Consider the following 15,240-nt stretch of genomic DNA (forward strand, 5'->3'; position numbering starts at 1 on the left):
GAGCTGGTTTACTAGCATAAACCTGGTTGTGTGTGTGTTAAATCACTTCAGTTCTGTCCAACTCTTTGTGACCCTATGAACTGTAGCCCACCAGGCTCCTCTGTCCATGGGATTCTCCACTCCAAGAATACTGGAGTGGGTTGCCATGCTCTTCTCCTGGGGATCTTCTCAACTCAGGGATCAAACTCGCATCACTTTATGTCTCCCGGATTGGCAGCCAGGTTCTTTACCACTAGTACCACCTGAGAAGTCCTGGGGATGAGGCTTTAGTGAAATAATTCATATAAATGTGTGGCAGAGTGATGAGTATCTAGTAAATGCTCAATAAATAGATTATTATTCACAATAGATAAATTAAAATGGAGATTAATTCATTAATTCATATTCAAAGAAAAACCATTAATATCCTATGTTCTTTCCTCGAATCACACAGATCTTCTTTGTGGAAAACAAACGCTGAGGATGCCATATTCTCTTTCACTCATCCTGGGTATAATGAGCAAGTGATTCCCATAGCAAATGAGTCCCATACCAAGCGTTTATTTCCTTCGTAATTTTCAGAATTGATTAACAATTTATTAAACAAAGTCATTTTTCTTTTCTCATGAATAAGATTTAAAAATACATACTAGAAGAAATTTTATACCAAAATGATCTTTAAATATTGACAAGTAGAGAGAAAAAAAAATTTTCCTCAGATTTTTAAACTTTTTTCTCTTAAGTATTTTCAAGTCTTGAAGAGCTTTCAATGAAATTCAATGAAACTTTCAATGAAGTTTTAGGTACAATTGCCTTATCCTAGGAGAAGGCAATTGGCACTCCACTCTAGTACTCTTGCCTGGAAAATCCCATGGACAGCAGAGCCTGGTAGGCTGCAGTCCATGGGGTTGCAAAGAGTTGGACACCACTGAATGACTTCCCTTTCACTTTTCACTTTCATGCATTGGAGAAGGAAATGGCAACCCACTCCAGTGTTCTTGCCTGGAGAATCTCAGGGACAGGGGAGCCTGGTGGGCTTCCGTCTATGGGGTCGCACAGAGTCGGACACGACTGAAGCAACTTAGCAGCAGCAGCCTTATCCTATCAAGTTGTTAGAAGCCTTAGAATTTCTAGAGTCAAATTAATTCTAAAATTGCTAAGCTAATAAAAATAGACCTTGAAATTTGTTATCACTGATCTATAAGATCTTGCTCTATGACATTAAGATCTTTGAACACGTTCAAGGATGTGATCCATTCACTTTTTGCTAAAACAAATGGAAGGGATTGCACATTACTAATCGATTGTGGCACTCCTCCTACTCATATTGGAGAGTGCCTTAGCATCTTCTTCAACAAGGCATTCCAGGCAGTTACCATTAGAGGTGAAGATTCTTACACAATTCACTATAACCTAACCTCCCACTATTACAGGAACCCAAAGACCAAAGTCTTGATCAAGTGTCTAGTTTCCACAGCAAGGCTCCTGATACCAGCTGAGACTTCCTGACCCCAAACACTTCCCCGAGCTGCTGGTTGACACTAGCATGTTGATTTCCATATTCTTTAACATGATCTAAGCCCCAGACTACATTCCATTCTCAACCTGCACCACTCTTTCCCTTGTTGTGGTTATTCATTTGACCCTCCATCTGTACCTACATAGTACTGCGCTCTGAGATACTGTCCTCCACAGACTATTTCACTTGGATTCTCTTAGGTGTTGAGTGGTTGTGTTTCCCTACTTGCAATAATAGCTCTATCAAGTAAGGCTTCCCGCACATCTGTGTCTCCCTGGGTTGCAGGAACAGCCTCTATCGTGGCCCTGCAGGCTCCCTCTGCTGCGGTGTGCTTGCTCACCTCTTATAGTTTAGCCTGCCTGAGCATGTGTGCTTTGCTGTTGCTCGGTCTGCCTGACTCTTTGTGACCCCATGGATGGCAGCCCGCAAGGCTCCTCTGTCCATGAAAGAAGACTGGGGTGCTATGCCACTTCCCCTTCCAGGGGATCTTCCTGACCCAGGGATCAAACCTGCGTCTCCTGCATTGCAGGCAGATTCTTTACCGCTGAGCTACTGGGAAAGCCTGTGCAGCCTGCCCACACCTCTGGAAATATTCTCTTCAATAAGCTCTCTTTGATTCAACATTTTGCATATCCTGTATCCTTCCATCCATGACTTTGTGGGATACACCCCCTTGACTCCAACACACACACACACACACACACCCACACCCACACACCCACACCCATATGCACATGCCTTGTTAACCCCTCTCACTCGATATCTTAGCTTAGATGTCATATGTTCAGGGAAATTATCTCTGATCTTTTTTGCCTAGAAAAATATCTTTTCTTCATGGTCTTTATTTTAGTTTATAAGTATTCATTCATTTTATAATTATTTCATTAATGTTTGTTTCCTTCTACTAGTGTATTTTATCCTTGAAAGCAGATGAATATTGCTAACCATGATATACCCAGTGTATAAGAAAAAACAGATCAGGACAGAAGATAAAGCAGTAAAAAGATACTTTACTCAGGAACTAATGTAATAGGAAAGAGACACCTCAGTATGCCTAAAACTGGATTCAATTTGGAATATGGTTTGGAAAAATGGGGTTTGTAGCCACGGATCAGGGTGGAGTTCAGGAGACAGGAAATTATTGAGAGAAAGAACTAGGAGTCAGGGAGAATTCTGGCTAAATCAACTTGATAGGATTCTTGCTGAAGAGAGCCTGAGGTGATCATATATGCCTTGGGGAATTTTGAGGATGAAAATTTGATGAGCTATCATCAAATACCAGATATTCAGGGTGAGGATTGATGCTAAACTGACTTAGCAGAATTTTTGCTGAAATCACGTGGGACATACAAGTCCAGAGATCGAGCCCTAATTGAGAAGAGGGTTTAGAGGAACCTGATAAATTTTGGTCATGGAGAGAACTTCGATCACCAGCATCTGTTATGATGTCATAGCTAGACCTGGGAAATAATGACTGACCAAACTCCTCCTAATGCCAGGACCTTGGATCTCACTCCAGCAGCTAATATGTTCCCTTAGACCTGTCTGGTTTCTGGTATCAGTCAATGATATTTAATTTGATCATATCCTCAATCAAGTTCCCATTCCAACAATCCTTCCATGGATCCCTCCAGCAATGAAAAACTCACTCTCTCATAAGCCACATAATGGTAGGATAGCTTCACTGCAAAAAACATTTTCCTTCTATTGAAATGGGATATGTTTTCCATTAGAAACATTGTCTTGTTCTCCAAAGCAACACAGACGACACATGTGTGTTTAAAGACAGACATCAAGCACATGTTTTGATTCTTCCTTTATTTAAGGAAAGTGATCTTTCCCCACAACCATTCTCCTCCTTTTTCAGTACTGTTCAGACCTTAAATTTAACGTTTACCCTGCTGGACTGCTTATTTTTCATTCCAACTCTCAGATGCATTTTCTAGCTTTTCTGCCCTGCTCCTTGCCCCAGGAGGCTGATTTTATGAACTTCATCACCCAAGCTCCATTATCTGCCTTAGAAATGACAAGTCCTTGTAACATGACTGTGCTCACTTGTTGTTGGGGCACCTGCCCAGACAGTATATGGCTTCAGTTTGGAAGCCTAGGCAGATCGTGAAGACACTCTCAGAGGGAGTCTATCAGCTAGATGTGTTCTTCCAGGCAGGCTCAGTTTTGAATCAGGATCTGAGTAGCTCCTCATCCTTGCTGCCACACAATGATAATCACTGAGGTGTAAACAGGATATCCAGCAATTTTGGTTGAAGGGCAAATGTAATCTTCAAATCAGAGTATCAACATCATTTGCTCGATATGCAAACTCTCAGGCCCCATACAAACTACTGGATCAGAACGAGTATATAGCAAGGCCTCTCGGGTGATTCATAGGTATATTACAGCCAGTGAAGCACTGATAAACAGGATTCTTCATTAACTCCTAAAGACATGGAGACTTTTTCCTGGAGACTGTACCCATCTACCTGCAGGGTTTATCCCCTCTCATTTGTTTCTGTGCCTTGTCAATATTTTTGTGGATTCCTCTGTAGCTATAGTTATTTGGCCTGGGGGCAGGTCCTGGATCAGAGGTGGCAGAATCAAGTTCTCTAATTTCAGTATTTAGAAATCCTAACCCTGACCCTAATTTTTTTTGTTTTTTTTGTTTTGAAATGTGGATGAGAGATTTCAGTTTATCATATACTGAGCTTGAATTGAAATGATGCAAGCTTAGGCATTAGGGAACACCACGTTCTACTATGAAGCTTCTTCAATGGCTCAAGCGGAAAAGAATTGACCTGCAATGCAGGAGATGTGAGAGATGTGAGTTCAATTCCTGAGTCAGGAAGGGCCTCTGGAGGAGGAAATGGCAACCTATTACAGTATTCTTGCCTGGAAAATCCCATGGACAGAGGAGCCTGGCTGTTTATAGACCATAGGGTCCCAAGGAGTTGGAGATGACTGAGTGTGCAAATGTGTTAGCACCTATTCTACCATATGTGCCTAGAAGTAGAGAAAGTCAGTTTGTAAATAGATTATGTGACCTTACTTTACTTGTTTTGTTTCTTTTAATTATTTGACCAACTCTGTTTTTATTATTTGTAACCAAAGAGTCCAAGAGGGCTTCCCTGATAGCTCAGTTGGTAAAGAATCCACCTGCAATGCAAGAGACCCCGGTTGGATTCCTGGGTTGGGAAGATCCACTGGAGAAGGGATAGGCTACCCACTCCAGTATTCTTGGGCTTCCCTCTTGGCTCAGCTGGTAAAGAATCAGCCTGCAATGTGGGCAACCTGGGCTAGATGACTAGGTTAGGAAGATCACCTGGAGAAGGTAAAGGCAACCCACTCCAGTATTATAGCCTGGAGAATTCCATGGACTGTAGTCCACAGGGTCACAAAGAGTTGGACACTACTGAGCAACTTTCACAAAGAGTTTAAGACAGATGGCAAATAGTTTGGGGATAATATGAATAAGGATGAGGTGTCATGGTGAAATATTAGTAAAAATTGGCAGATAGTTTATGTTAAGCTTATGGAGTATTTTTACCCCATTGAGTTGTTTAGTTTCAGGGTTTGCCAGCATATTGTACACAAAATAAAACTTTTTTTTTTTTTCTTTAGTTCTTCGACTATCGCAGGTCAAGAAATTGATCTAAACTTCAATTGATCATAATCATGAGATACTGACTGGCCAATAAGAACACTATACATTTCTATAGAAAAATATAATTGACTAGCAGACTGTCATTAAGCCAGAAAAATAATGGAAAAGAGTACTTTATATTTGAACACAGCTGACATTTGCACACAGCCATTGTCATATTTTGCACTTAAGGTGCTCTATTGCTGACCTGTTGGAAAAAATCTCATCTGGTAAATTTGTACTCCTTGATTGCATTTCTTCTAGAATCTGTGAGATGAGCTCTATATTACTCCCTCTTTCCATGTGTCATTATGTGCTTTCTTCCAATTCAAGTTAATTTTTCTTTTTTTTAAAAATTGTTTTATTGAAGTATAGTCGATTTACCATGTTGTGTTAATTTCTCCTATACAGCAAAGCTAACACTATACTTCAATAAAAATATATAGTATAGAATATATATTATAGAATAACATAATACTAACTGTAATATATGATTATAACAATATTTAGTAATATATAATAAAAGTATATAGTATAATATATATTTCAATATGTGTATAGTATAAAATATATAATATATACTTTCTTTTTCATATTCTTTTCCATTGTGGCTTATTACTGGATACTGAGTACGGTTGTCTGGCTATATACAGGTCCTCAGGCTATATACAGTTTAAGTATTAAATTCCTGTTATCCTGATGGATTTTATGGGAAACTGTATTCATTTAAAGGTCATGGCGTAGGATTAGTTACCATGGAGAAATTTCTCACCTTATTGAATGTAAATTATTATAATTGTCATTATTACTACTCAAATTAGAAAGATAATTTCCAAGCTAATCTTAAATTTTGGGAACATGCTCTGAGTCCTTTAGTGCCTCCCTTGAAAATACATTCTTAAATTTTGGGATTAGGTTCAGGTAATTTGGTTACATTCCATGAAGTGATAACAAAAATAAGACACACAATTAGAAGAGACCCTTTATCTGCTGTTCTCTGTAGAAATCTTCCCCTTGATGTGATTACCCCCAGTGGGTTAGTAGGACACCACTTTCTTGAATGTGGCGTTCCTTTTGGCCTTAGATTTCTATTTTCCTTCTGCTTCAATGATGAGAATGATGCTTTCCACACTGTTGAAGGGTTGTGACTTCCAGATGAAAAGAACTCTTTCTGACCATCCTGAAATTACATTCTTCTTATGGCTGCTCACTCTATCATCTTTTTCCCTGTGAAGAAGTATAGACACCATTTGGGAAGTGAGCAGTTTGATTTCGTCTATGCCATACGTTGACCTTATTCCAAAGGCTCCAACAGACTTATTTCTGATTTCTTTGATCTTTTTCTACTAGGAATGTGACATATGGTTGTGTTTAACCTTATACCCTCAATTTGAGATTCCCCCTTGGACACTGTATTTATAGATCATGCTATGCTCTCCTATTGATTTCTAGTTATATGATCTCATTTCCTCCTTTTGTACATTCATTGTCTTTTAACCTCAGGACCCATTGGAGAGTTACCTGTGCACACGCATTAATTTTTGATCACCTGTTGTAATCATTCCTCATTTGAACTAAATAAGAGACCGATTCACATATGAACTACCTGGGATATTGCTTATTCTTCTCAAAGAGAGTAGATTAAAAGTATTTAGATAGAGAGGCACAGCCTATACCATTCCATTTATATAAGACTATCTCACCAAAATAACCCATAGATTATTATATGTCTCTAGTATCACCCCCTCCCCAGAATTATCTTTTATTTTTCTTTACTAATGAGAAATTTTAGATGAGGTTCAAAAGTCCACATGGGTTAAACTGGCAGAGCCAGGTCTAAAATCCAGTTCTTTGATGTCCACTTTATTCTGCAGCCCTTCCACTCAGAGAGGGTTCAGTAATCTGTCTCAGGTCTCAAACAATTTGTCTTATTTTTCCAATCAAGAAAGCACTCTGCCAAGTGGCTCACTAGGCCAGACAGATTTCAGCTCCCTCAAGAGAGAGAACCTGGAGACTAAACTGACAAGCTATCTTCCTATTGATCCAGAACAGGACCAAGATCCACACCTTTATCTTCAAAGTCACTTTCCTTTGTTTCCCTACTCACATACTGCTCTTCTCTCAAGAGCCTCTATTTTTTCATAAACTCTATCCATTCTGCTGTTTCCCCCCAGCCATCCAGGTGTGTATTATTGACTTCCCAAGTCAATATGCTGACCCTTTACAGAGTGGCTCCTCAAATCACTGTCTTTCACGATTAGGTAGGAATTCCTCTTACCAATTCCCTGTCTATCTGTCTCCTCTACATTTCCTTTTCAGTGTAGAGAAGCAAAACTTTTCACCCCCATATGTCTCTGTCATGTAGATTGCTTCGAGCTGAAAACAATCAAGGCCCAAAAGACTCGGGAAGAAACTTTGTTCTTTCCCCTTATTGCCTAAAATAATTTATCAATAGATAGAAAGCCTGTTCTGAGAATCAAACAGAGATATCTGGAAAAAATGTTGATTTTTGACAGAAAACAACAAAAGTCTGTAAAGCAATTATCTTTCAATTAAAAAAATAAATTAATTTAAAAAAATGAGCTAGGCATGGTGGAGGAAACTCTTAGCGATCAGAGTCTACCTATTCTATGTTCCATTGTCTCTGAGGGGCCCAGCAACATTTATTTACTAAACATTTGCTTTTCAGTCTTCATGTCAATCACCTTCCCCTTTTGAATTCCCAACTCCCTACCCTTCATCATTCTTTTTTGTCTTTAGCTGAAGATAGTGTTTAAGATCATTTTCGTGAGTTACTTGATATTCTTGCGTCTCTCCCATATGCACATGTTAGGAAACTTTTGTTTGATTTTCTTCCGTTAATCTGTCTACTGTCAATTTATTTCTTAGAAAAGCCAGAGAAGCTTAGAAGGGTAGAGGAAAATTTCTTTCTCCCCAACACCGGTCACTTAGCCAAAACACTTTTTTAAAACTGAGGAGTAATAGGAAGTAAGGCAATGCATTTTATTTATTTAATGGGGGTTTAGCAATGCATTTCTATGGCAACTGCATTAGCTTTAAAAGCCTTCCTAGATGATCAAGGTCAATTTGTATATAACCAATTGATAACCCATTTTACTTTCTGGACTTTTTGTCCTCCTTTAAGTGAATGAATATGTAAAATGAATTTACATATCTATCTATCTATCTATCTATCTTCTTTTCTAGATTTCTTTCTCATTTAGGTCACTACAGAGTATTGAGCAGAGTTCCCTGTGCTATATGGTATGTTCTCATTAGCTGTCTATTTTATGCATAGTAGTGTATATATGTCAATCTAACTGATTCACTTCATTGTACAGGAGAAACTAACAACATTGTAAGGCAATTATACTCTAATAAATGTAATTATGCATACATTTATTGAAAAGATGTATTAATATTCTGATGATTAATGATTCTCTAGTTTTCTGTCTCTTTTGATGGCAAATCAAACATTACCATATAATATCTGAAATATTACTGTAATAAGCTATTTTTATTCAAGCATCCTTTACATAAAATAAAATTTATCCTTTTGAAGCATGGAATCTGGTGAGATTTGACAGATGTGTGTAGTTATGTAACCAACATCACAATTGGAATATAGAACATTTTCATTATGCCCAGAATATCCCTCAGGTCCCTTTACAATCCCTTCCCCACAAGGCAGCTCATTGAGCTATTGGCATTGCAACCACTGATCTATGTTCTGTCCCTATGTATTTCCATTTTTTAGAATGTTATAAAATGGAATCATATAGTATGCAGTGTTCCATGTCTAGCTTCTTTCACTTGGCACAATGCTTTTGAGATACATCCATGTTGTTGCATGTGTTGATAATCTGCATCTTTCCATTGTTGAGCATGAATTCATTATATGAATATACTACCATTTTTGATCTATTCACAAGCTGATGGACATTTATGTAGTTTCTAGTTTTTGGTGATTATAAATAAAGCAACAGTAAATATTCATGGGCAGGTTTTTGTGTAGGCACATATTTCTTAGAAAATACCTGGGAAATAAAAAGTATGAAAATAAAAAGTAAGAAAATAAAAAATATGCTTCACTGTGTAAGAAATTGCCAAACTGTTTTCCAAAGTGGCTAGTTGGATAGGACTGAGCGACTAACACACACAATGGATAATCATGTTAGCTATCTTTATGTGCTTATTTGCCATGCCTATGTCTTCTTTGGTGAAGTATACGTTCAAGTATTTTGCCTTTTATTTTCTTTTTTTATTTTTATTTTTATTTTAAAATCGTTAATTCTTACATGCGTTCCCAAACGTGAACCCCCCTCCCACCTCCCTCCCCATAACATCTCTCTGGGTCATCCCTCAAATCAAATTATTACTGTCCTGTGCCAATGCCTCACTCTCTTGATTAATGAGGTTTCATTGTAGTTGTTTCAACTAGGTAGTACGTGTTTTCCAACTTTGTTCTTCCTTTTTTGAAATAATTTTCCTCTGTTTATTAAATCATTATTTAATAATAATGTTTTGAAATCATTATTCCTCTATTGTAATAAAGCAACTAACTTTATACTGAGTGCCAGACATTCTGCTGAGTATATTGCATGCATTTGTTCATTTAGTCCTCAAAACAACACTATAAAATACATTATAAAATACTATAAAATGATTATCATTTCCATTTTCCAGATGAAGAATTTGAGGCTTAGAGAGATTAGTAAATTGAGTAAGGTCACATTTAATGAGTAATTAGCTAATCCAGGATATGAATGGAAGTCCATAGCTGTTTAGAGGCTGAACATTCACCTATAAAATTGCACAATTCTCCTACCTCTTATTTATTTTAATCACATTTCTTCCCCCTCCCGCCATCCACCATTAGACTTCTGACTCAGAAAACTGAAATTCCAATACATTATCCACCTGATGCAAAGAGCTGACTCATTTGAAAAGACCCTGATGCTGGGAAAGATTGAAGGCAGGAGGAGAAGGGGACAACAGAAGATGAGATGGTTGGATGGCAACACCAACTCAATAAACATGAGTTTGGGTAAACTCCAGGAGTTGGTGATGGACAGGGAGGCCTGGTGTGCTGCAGTCCATGGGGTCGCAAAGAGTTGGACAGGACTGAGTGACTGAACTGAACTGAAATAAATGTTTTGTTTTGTGTGTGTGTTAGTCACTCAGTTGCGTCTGACTCTTTGTGACCCCATAGAGTGTAACCCATCAGGCTCCTCTGTTCATGGGATTCTCCAGGTAAGAATACTGGAGTGGGTTGCCATTCCCTTCTCCAGGGTATCTTTCCAACCTAGGGATTGAACCCAGATCTCCTGCATTGCAGGCAGATTCTTTACTATTTGAGCCACAAGGGATGATTGTTTAATTCTCCCACAGTGTTTGGAACAAAGTTTGGTGCCCAGATACAACAACTTTGGATTGAGTTAATTGAGGTGTGGTCCCTGCTGTGGCATTTTAGGGTAGGACCAGGCATATTTTCAATATTCTCATCCTTTTGTAATCCTTGACTCTCCAAAGCCTAGATTCCAACAGGCAGCTCTGAAATAGACTTAAAAGTGTAGTAATGAAACTCTAATGCTAATAAAGTCCTGGGCCAGGGGCATTCTTGCCCTCGTAGAGTATGATCTATATTTTCAGTAGCCTCTGATGCCCTTTTCAGCATTCTCTTTACAGCTCATTGGTGGGTAATAAGTCTTGACCAGTATTGGTCTTTGACATAGGTAGTAAAATACAATCTAAAAAGCACCCAATGGAGTATAAAAGTCAGCATCAGGACAGTGCAGATGATTTCTGATGTAATATCTTTCTCATCTTGGATCACCAAGTACAAGATCCAAGGGACAGGTATTTTGTTCATCAGGCTAAATTATTAGTTGGACAAAACTACATACTAATTCTTGGGCATTAAAACTTACAAATAATTTTTCATAAAGATTTTTTAAAGTGGTTATCCTTGAAATAAATAAAATTACTTATTAACCATTTACAATATCATTTTATGGATGCCTTTGAATATCGTTGAAATAAGTTGGCCTAAATGGTAAAGGTATGGGGCAAAATCATTTAAGGATGCTTGAAGGTACTCAGATTTTAGGTTAAAGAGGATAATAGGAAACTGGGAGCATAGAATCTCTGTTTCAGTATTAGAAGTGGTCTTTTCAGTGGTTAAATAATGTCCCCTCAAAATTCATGAGTACCTGGAACCTCAGGATATGACTCTCTTTGGAAACAGAGTCTTTCCAGATGCAATTAAATTAAGATGAATAATACTGGTTGAGATGGGATTTAAATCCAATGACTGGTGTCCTTATAAGAAGAGAAGAGCACACATAAATACACAAGGGAAGAAGGTCATATGAAGACAGAAGCAGAGATTGAAGTAATTTAGCTATAAGCTGAGGAATGCTAAGGACGGCCAAGAACCACCTGATGCTAGGAGCTACCAGAAGCAGGAAGGATTCTTTGCTAGAGAGAACATAATCTTATTTAGAGAGAAACTCTTTGGAGAAAGCATAGTCCTGCCAATACCTTGATTTTTAAGCTTCTATTCTCCAAAACTCTCAGATAATAAATTTCTGTTATTTTAAGATATTCAGTTTGTGGTAATTTACTATGACAGCCTTAGCAATGAATAATCTTTTGGAATAAAACTTGAAATTCATTTTTTAGGTTTGAGGAATTAAGGGCAAAGGGAGACAGATTCTATAACGTTGCCAACTAGACTCATAGAATGAGCTCTCTTCTCAAAATGTGATCATCCCACCGCTGGAAGCATGGTGTAGATAGATAGGTCATTGATAAAGACTGTAGCAAAATAATTCCTAGACTTGATTGGATTTTGGAATGAACAGTTTCATAGAATTCTTCCAGGAGTAACATTCTATGGCATAAATATATTATCTCTAAATTTATCTTTAAAAATTATAAACCACAACTTTTCAAAAGTATTTGCAAATAGGTAGAATTCCTTGATTGATATTTTTATTAGTCTGAAGTTCTCTGACATAAACTAAGGAGTAATTTTCCTTTCTTGTAGGAAGCACATAAGATTTTTGCAGCTATTACCATCATTGTCTCTTATAAAAAGTGAAAAATGATATCAAGCCTTCTTACAAACAAATCTTTTTGTCCAGAAATTGTTTTTTTTTTAATGTTCCTACTATAGAATATATAAAAATTGTCCCTCCTTCCTTAAATGGGAAATGAGTACTTTGTTAGATATTATTACTGTACCAGTTTCTAGTAGATTTAATTATTAGTCTCAATTCTTTATCCTTCTCTGTATCTACACATTTTGCGGTGTGTCTTTGGAGTTTCTGCTGGAGGAAGCAGAATGAGTTTAGGCTTAGCTGTGTGATTTGTCTATAGGACTTTCAGTTCAGTTCAGTTCAGTCACTCAGTCGTGTTCAACTCTTTATGACTCCATGAATCGCAGCACGCCAGGCCTCCCTGTCCATCACCATCTCCCAGAGTTCACTCAGACTCACGTCCATCGAGTCCGTGATGCTATCCAGCCATCTCATCCTCAATCGTCCCCTTCTCCTCCTGCCCCCAAACCTTCCCAGCATCAGAGTCTTTTCCAATGAGTCAACTCTTCTCATGAGGTGGCCAAAGTACTGGAGTTTCAGCTTTAACATCATTCCTTCCAAAGAAATCCCAGGACTGATCTTCAGAATGGACTGGTTGGATCTCCTTGCAGTCCAAGGGACTCTCAAGAGTCTTCTCCAACACCACAGTTCAAAAGCATCAATTCTTTGGTGCTCAGCCTTCTTCACAGTCCAACTCTCACATCCATACATGACCACAGGAAAAACCATAACCTTGACTAGATGGACCTTAGTCGGCAATGTGACGTCTCTGCTTTTGAATATGCTATCTAGGTTGATCATAACTTTTCTTCCAAGGAGTAGCGTCTTTTAATTTCATGGCTGCAATCATCACCTTCAGTGATTTTGGAGCCCCCAAAAATAAATTCTGACACTGTTTCCCCATCTATCTCCCATGAAGTGATGGGACTGCATGCCATAATCTTCGTTTTCTGAATGTTGAGATTTAAGCCAACTTTTTCACTCTCCTCTTTCACTTTCATCAAGAGCTTTTTAGTTCCTCTTCGCTTTCTGCCATAAGGGTGGTGTCATCTCCATATCTGAGGTTATTGATATTTCTCCTGGCAATCTTGATTCCAGCTTGTGTTTCTTCCAGTCCAGCATTTCTCATGATGTATTCTGCATAGAAGTTAAATATGCAGGGTGACGATATATAGCCTTGATGTACTCCTTTTCCTATTTGGAACCAGTCTGTTGTTCCATGTCCAGTTCTAACTGTTGCTTCCTGACCTGCATACAGATTTCTCAAGAGGCAGGTCAGATATAATACTGGCAGAAGCTTGAAATATGCTTAAATGGATGGGTGTGCCCTTTAGTGTCCCTGCCTCTTTGATGGGAAGAACAGATATCACTATTCCAGTGATTCCCGGAGGATGACAGGAATATGGGACTCACAAGGTCCTTTCAGCCTGGAACCAAGACTAACTGAGCCCATCCTAGATCATCCAAGTCCCAAACAATCCACAGATATAGGAAGAAAACAAATGATGGTTATTTAATGCCATGGAGTTGTATTATACAGTGAAGTGAAGTCGCTCAGTCGTGACCGACTCTTTGCGATCCCATAGACTGTAATCTACCAGGCTCCTCTGTCCATGAGATTTTCCAGGCAATAGTGCTGGAGTGGATTGCCATTCCCTTCTCCAGGGGATCTTCTCAACCCAGGGCTTGAACCTGGGTCTCCCACATTGTAGACAGATGCTTTACCATCTGAGCCACCAGGGAAGTCCTGGAAATAGGTTAATTCATCAAAATATTAATAGAATAAACTAGATGTCATGATAGTTCCATATTTTTCTACCAAAGTATATAGTAAATGGTATCAGATGAAGTTTCCCCATCATACTTCACTTGAACTCAAATGCTCCTGCAGGAGTTGGCTGTAGTCCAAAGGCAAACTTCTCCATCCACGCTACCAACTGTGTTGCACCAACTTGGCATTCAGAATCTGTGGCAAACACTGCTGTCTGTCTAATAAATATTCATTCTCCCTTCTTTCTTTCAAAGAGAACTCCAATGTTGCTTAGAAGTGAAAATGTCCCATGTTAAAAATACTTCCCTACATTCCTTAAGACACAGTTCTATAAAACAGCCAACTTTGGATCACAAGGATGAAAATCACTAGCTGAAGATAGCTGAGCAGAACAACAGAAGAAGCATTATGGCATCATGAATGCTCTATATCGCTCTCTTGTCTCATGAGAGACATTTTGATTAAAACACTGTTACCAATGTTCTGTCATAGGCAGCTATATACAATTTTAACTAATAGAGAATTTGATTAGATAGGGGTCCAATAGTTATAGAATGTAGAATGTAACTGAGTGAAGGAGGAAGGCTATAAGCAGTCTAGACAGTGCAAGCTGGTGATCCTTGCTATATAGTCAAAAAACATCTGGTCAAATTATTACATGAAGTTAATGAGATATAGACCACATGTTACCCAAAGTTATAGCCTTGAAGGATGAGAGAAAAAAATCAGATCATTGGCATATACTGGTTATATCTTTCCTATTGTAGCAAAACTCTTCAAAAGTGGAATAAATTAGGGTAAAGCTAGCCAGTCTGCAAGTAGATATGAAGAAACTATAGCTTTGCTAATGTAGATGCTTTCTGCGTGTGCCTTGCAGTATAAATTGACCAAAGTCTTATAATTACTGCTGTGTATCAAATATAAACTAATATAAGCACTGCTATGAGGTAGTGGGCCTTAGTAGATTACGTGGTGGCCCCTAGACTTTCTCATACATCTTCCATTAAATATTTTCTGCTAAGAGGTGAGTTGACAGACAAAGGGGTTGTTTCTGAATGAAGCTTATTTTGGTTTGCCTCAAGGTAACTACTGGTTTCTAAGTCAAGGGTTAGGGAGATAAGCAGAATCTCGAAGTCAGTTGGTAAGATATGTTTTTGGGTTAATAGAGAGTTCAGAATGTTATGTTGCAGATAGCATGAAATTTACTAAGTTTTCAGTTCAGTCGCTCAGT

Source organism: Capra hircus, chromosome 2 (assembly GCF_001704415.2).
Source record: "Capra hircus breed San Clemente chromosome 2, ASM170441v1, whole genome shotgun sequence".
In the NCBI taxonomy this organism is placed as follows: domain Eukaryota; kingdom Metazoa; phylum Chordata; class Mammalia; order Artiodactyla; family Bovidae; genus Capra; species Capra hircus.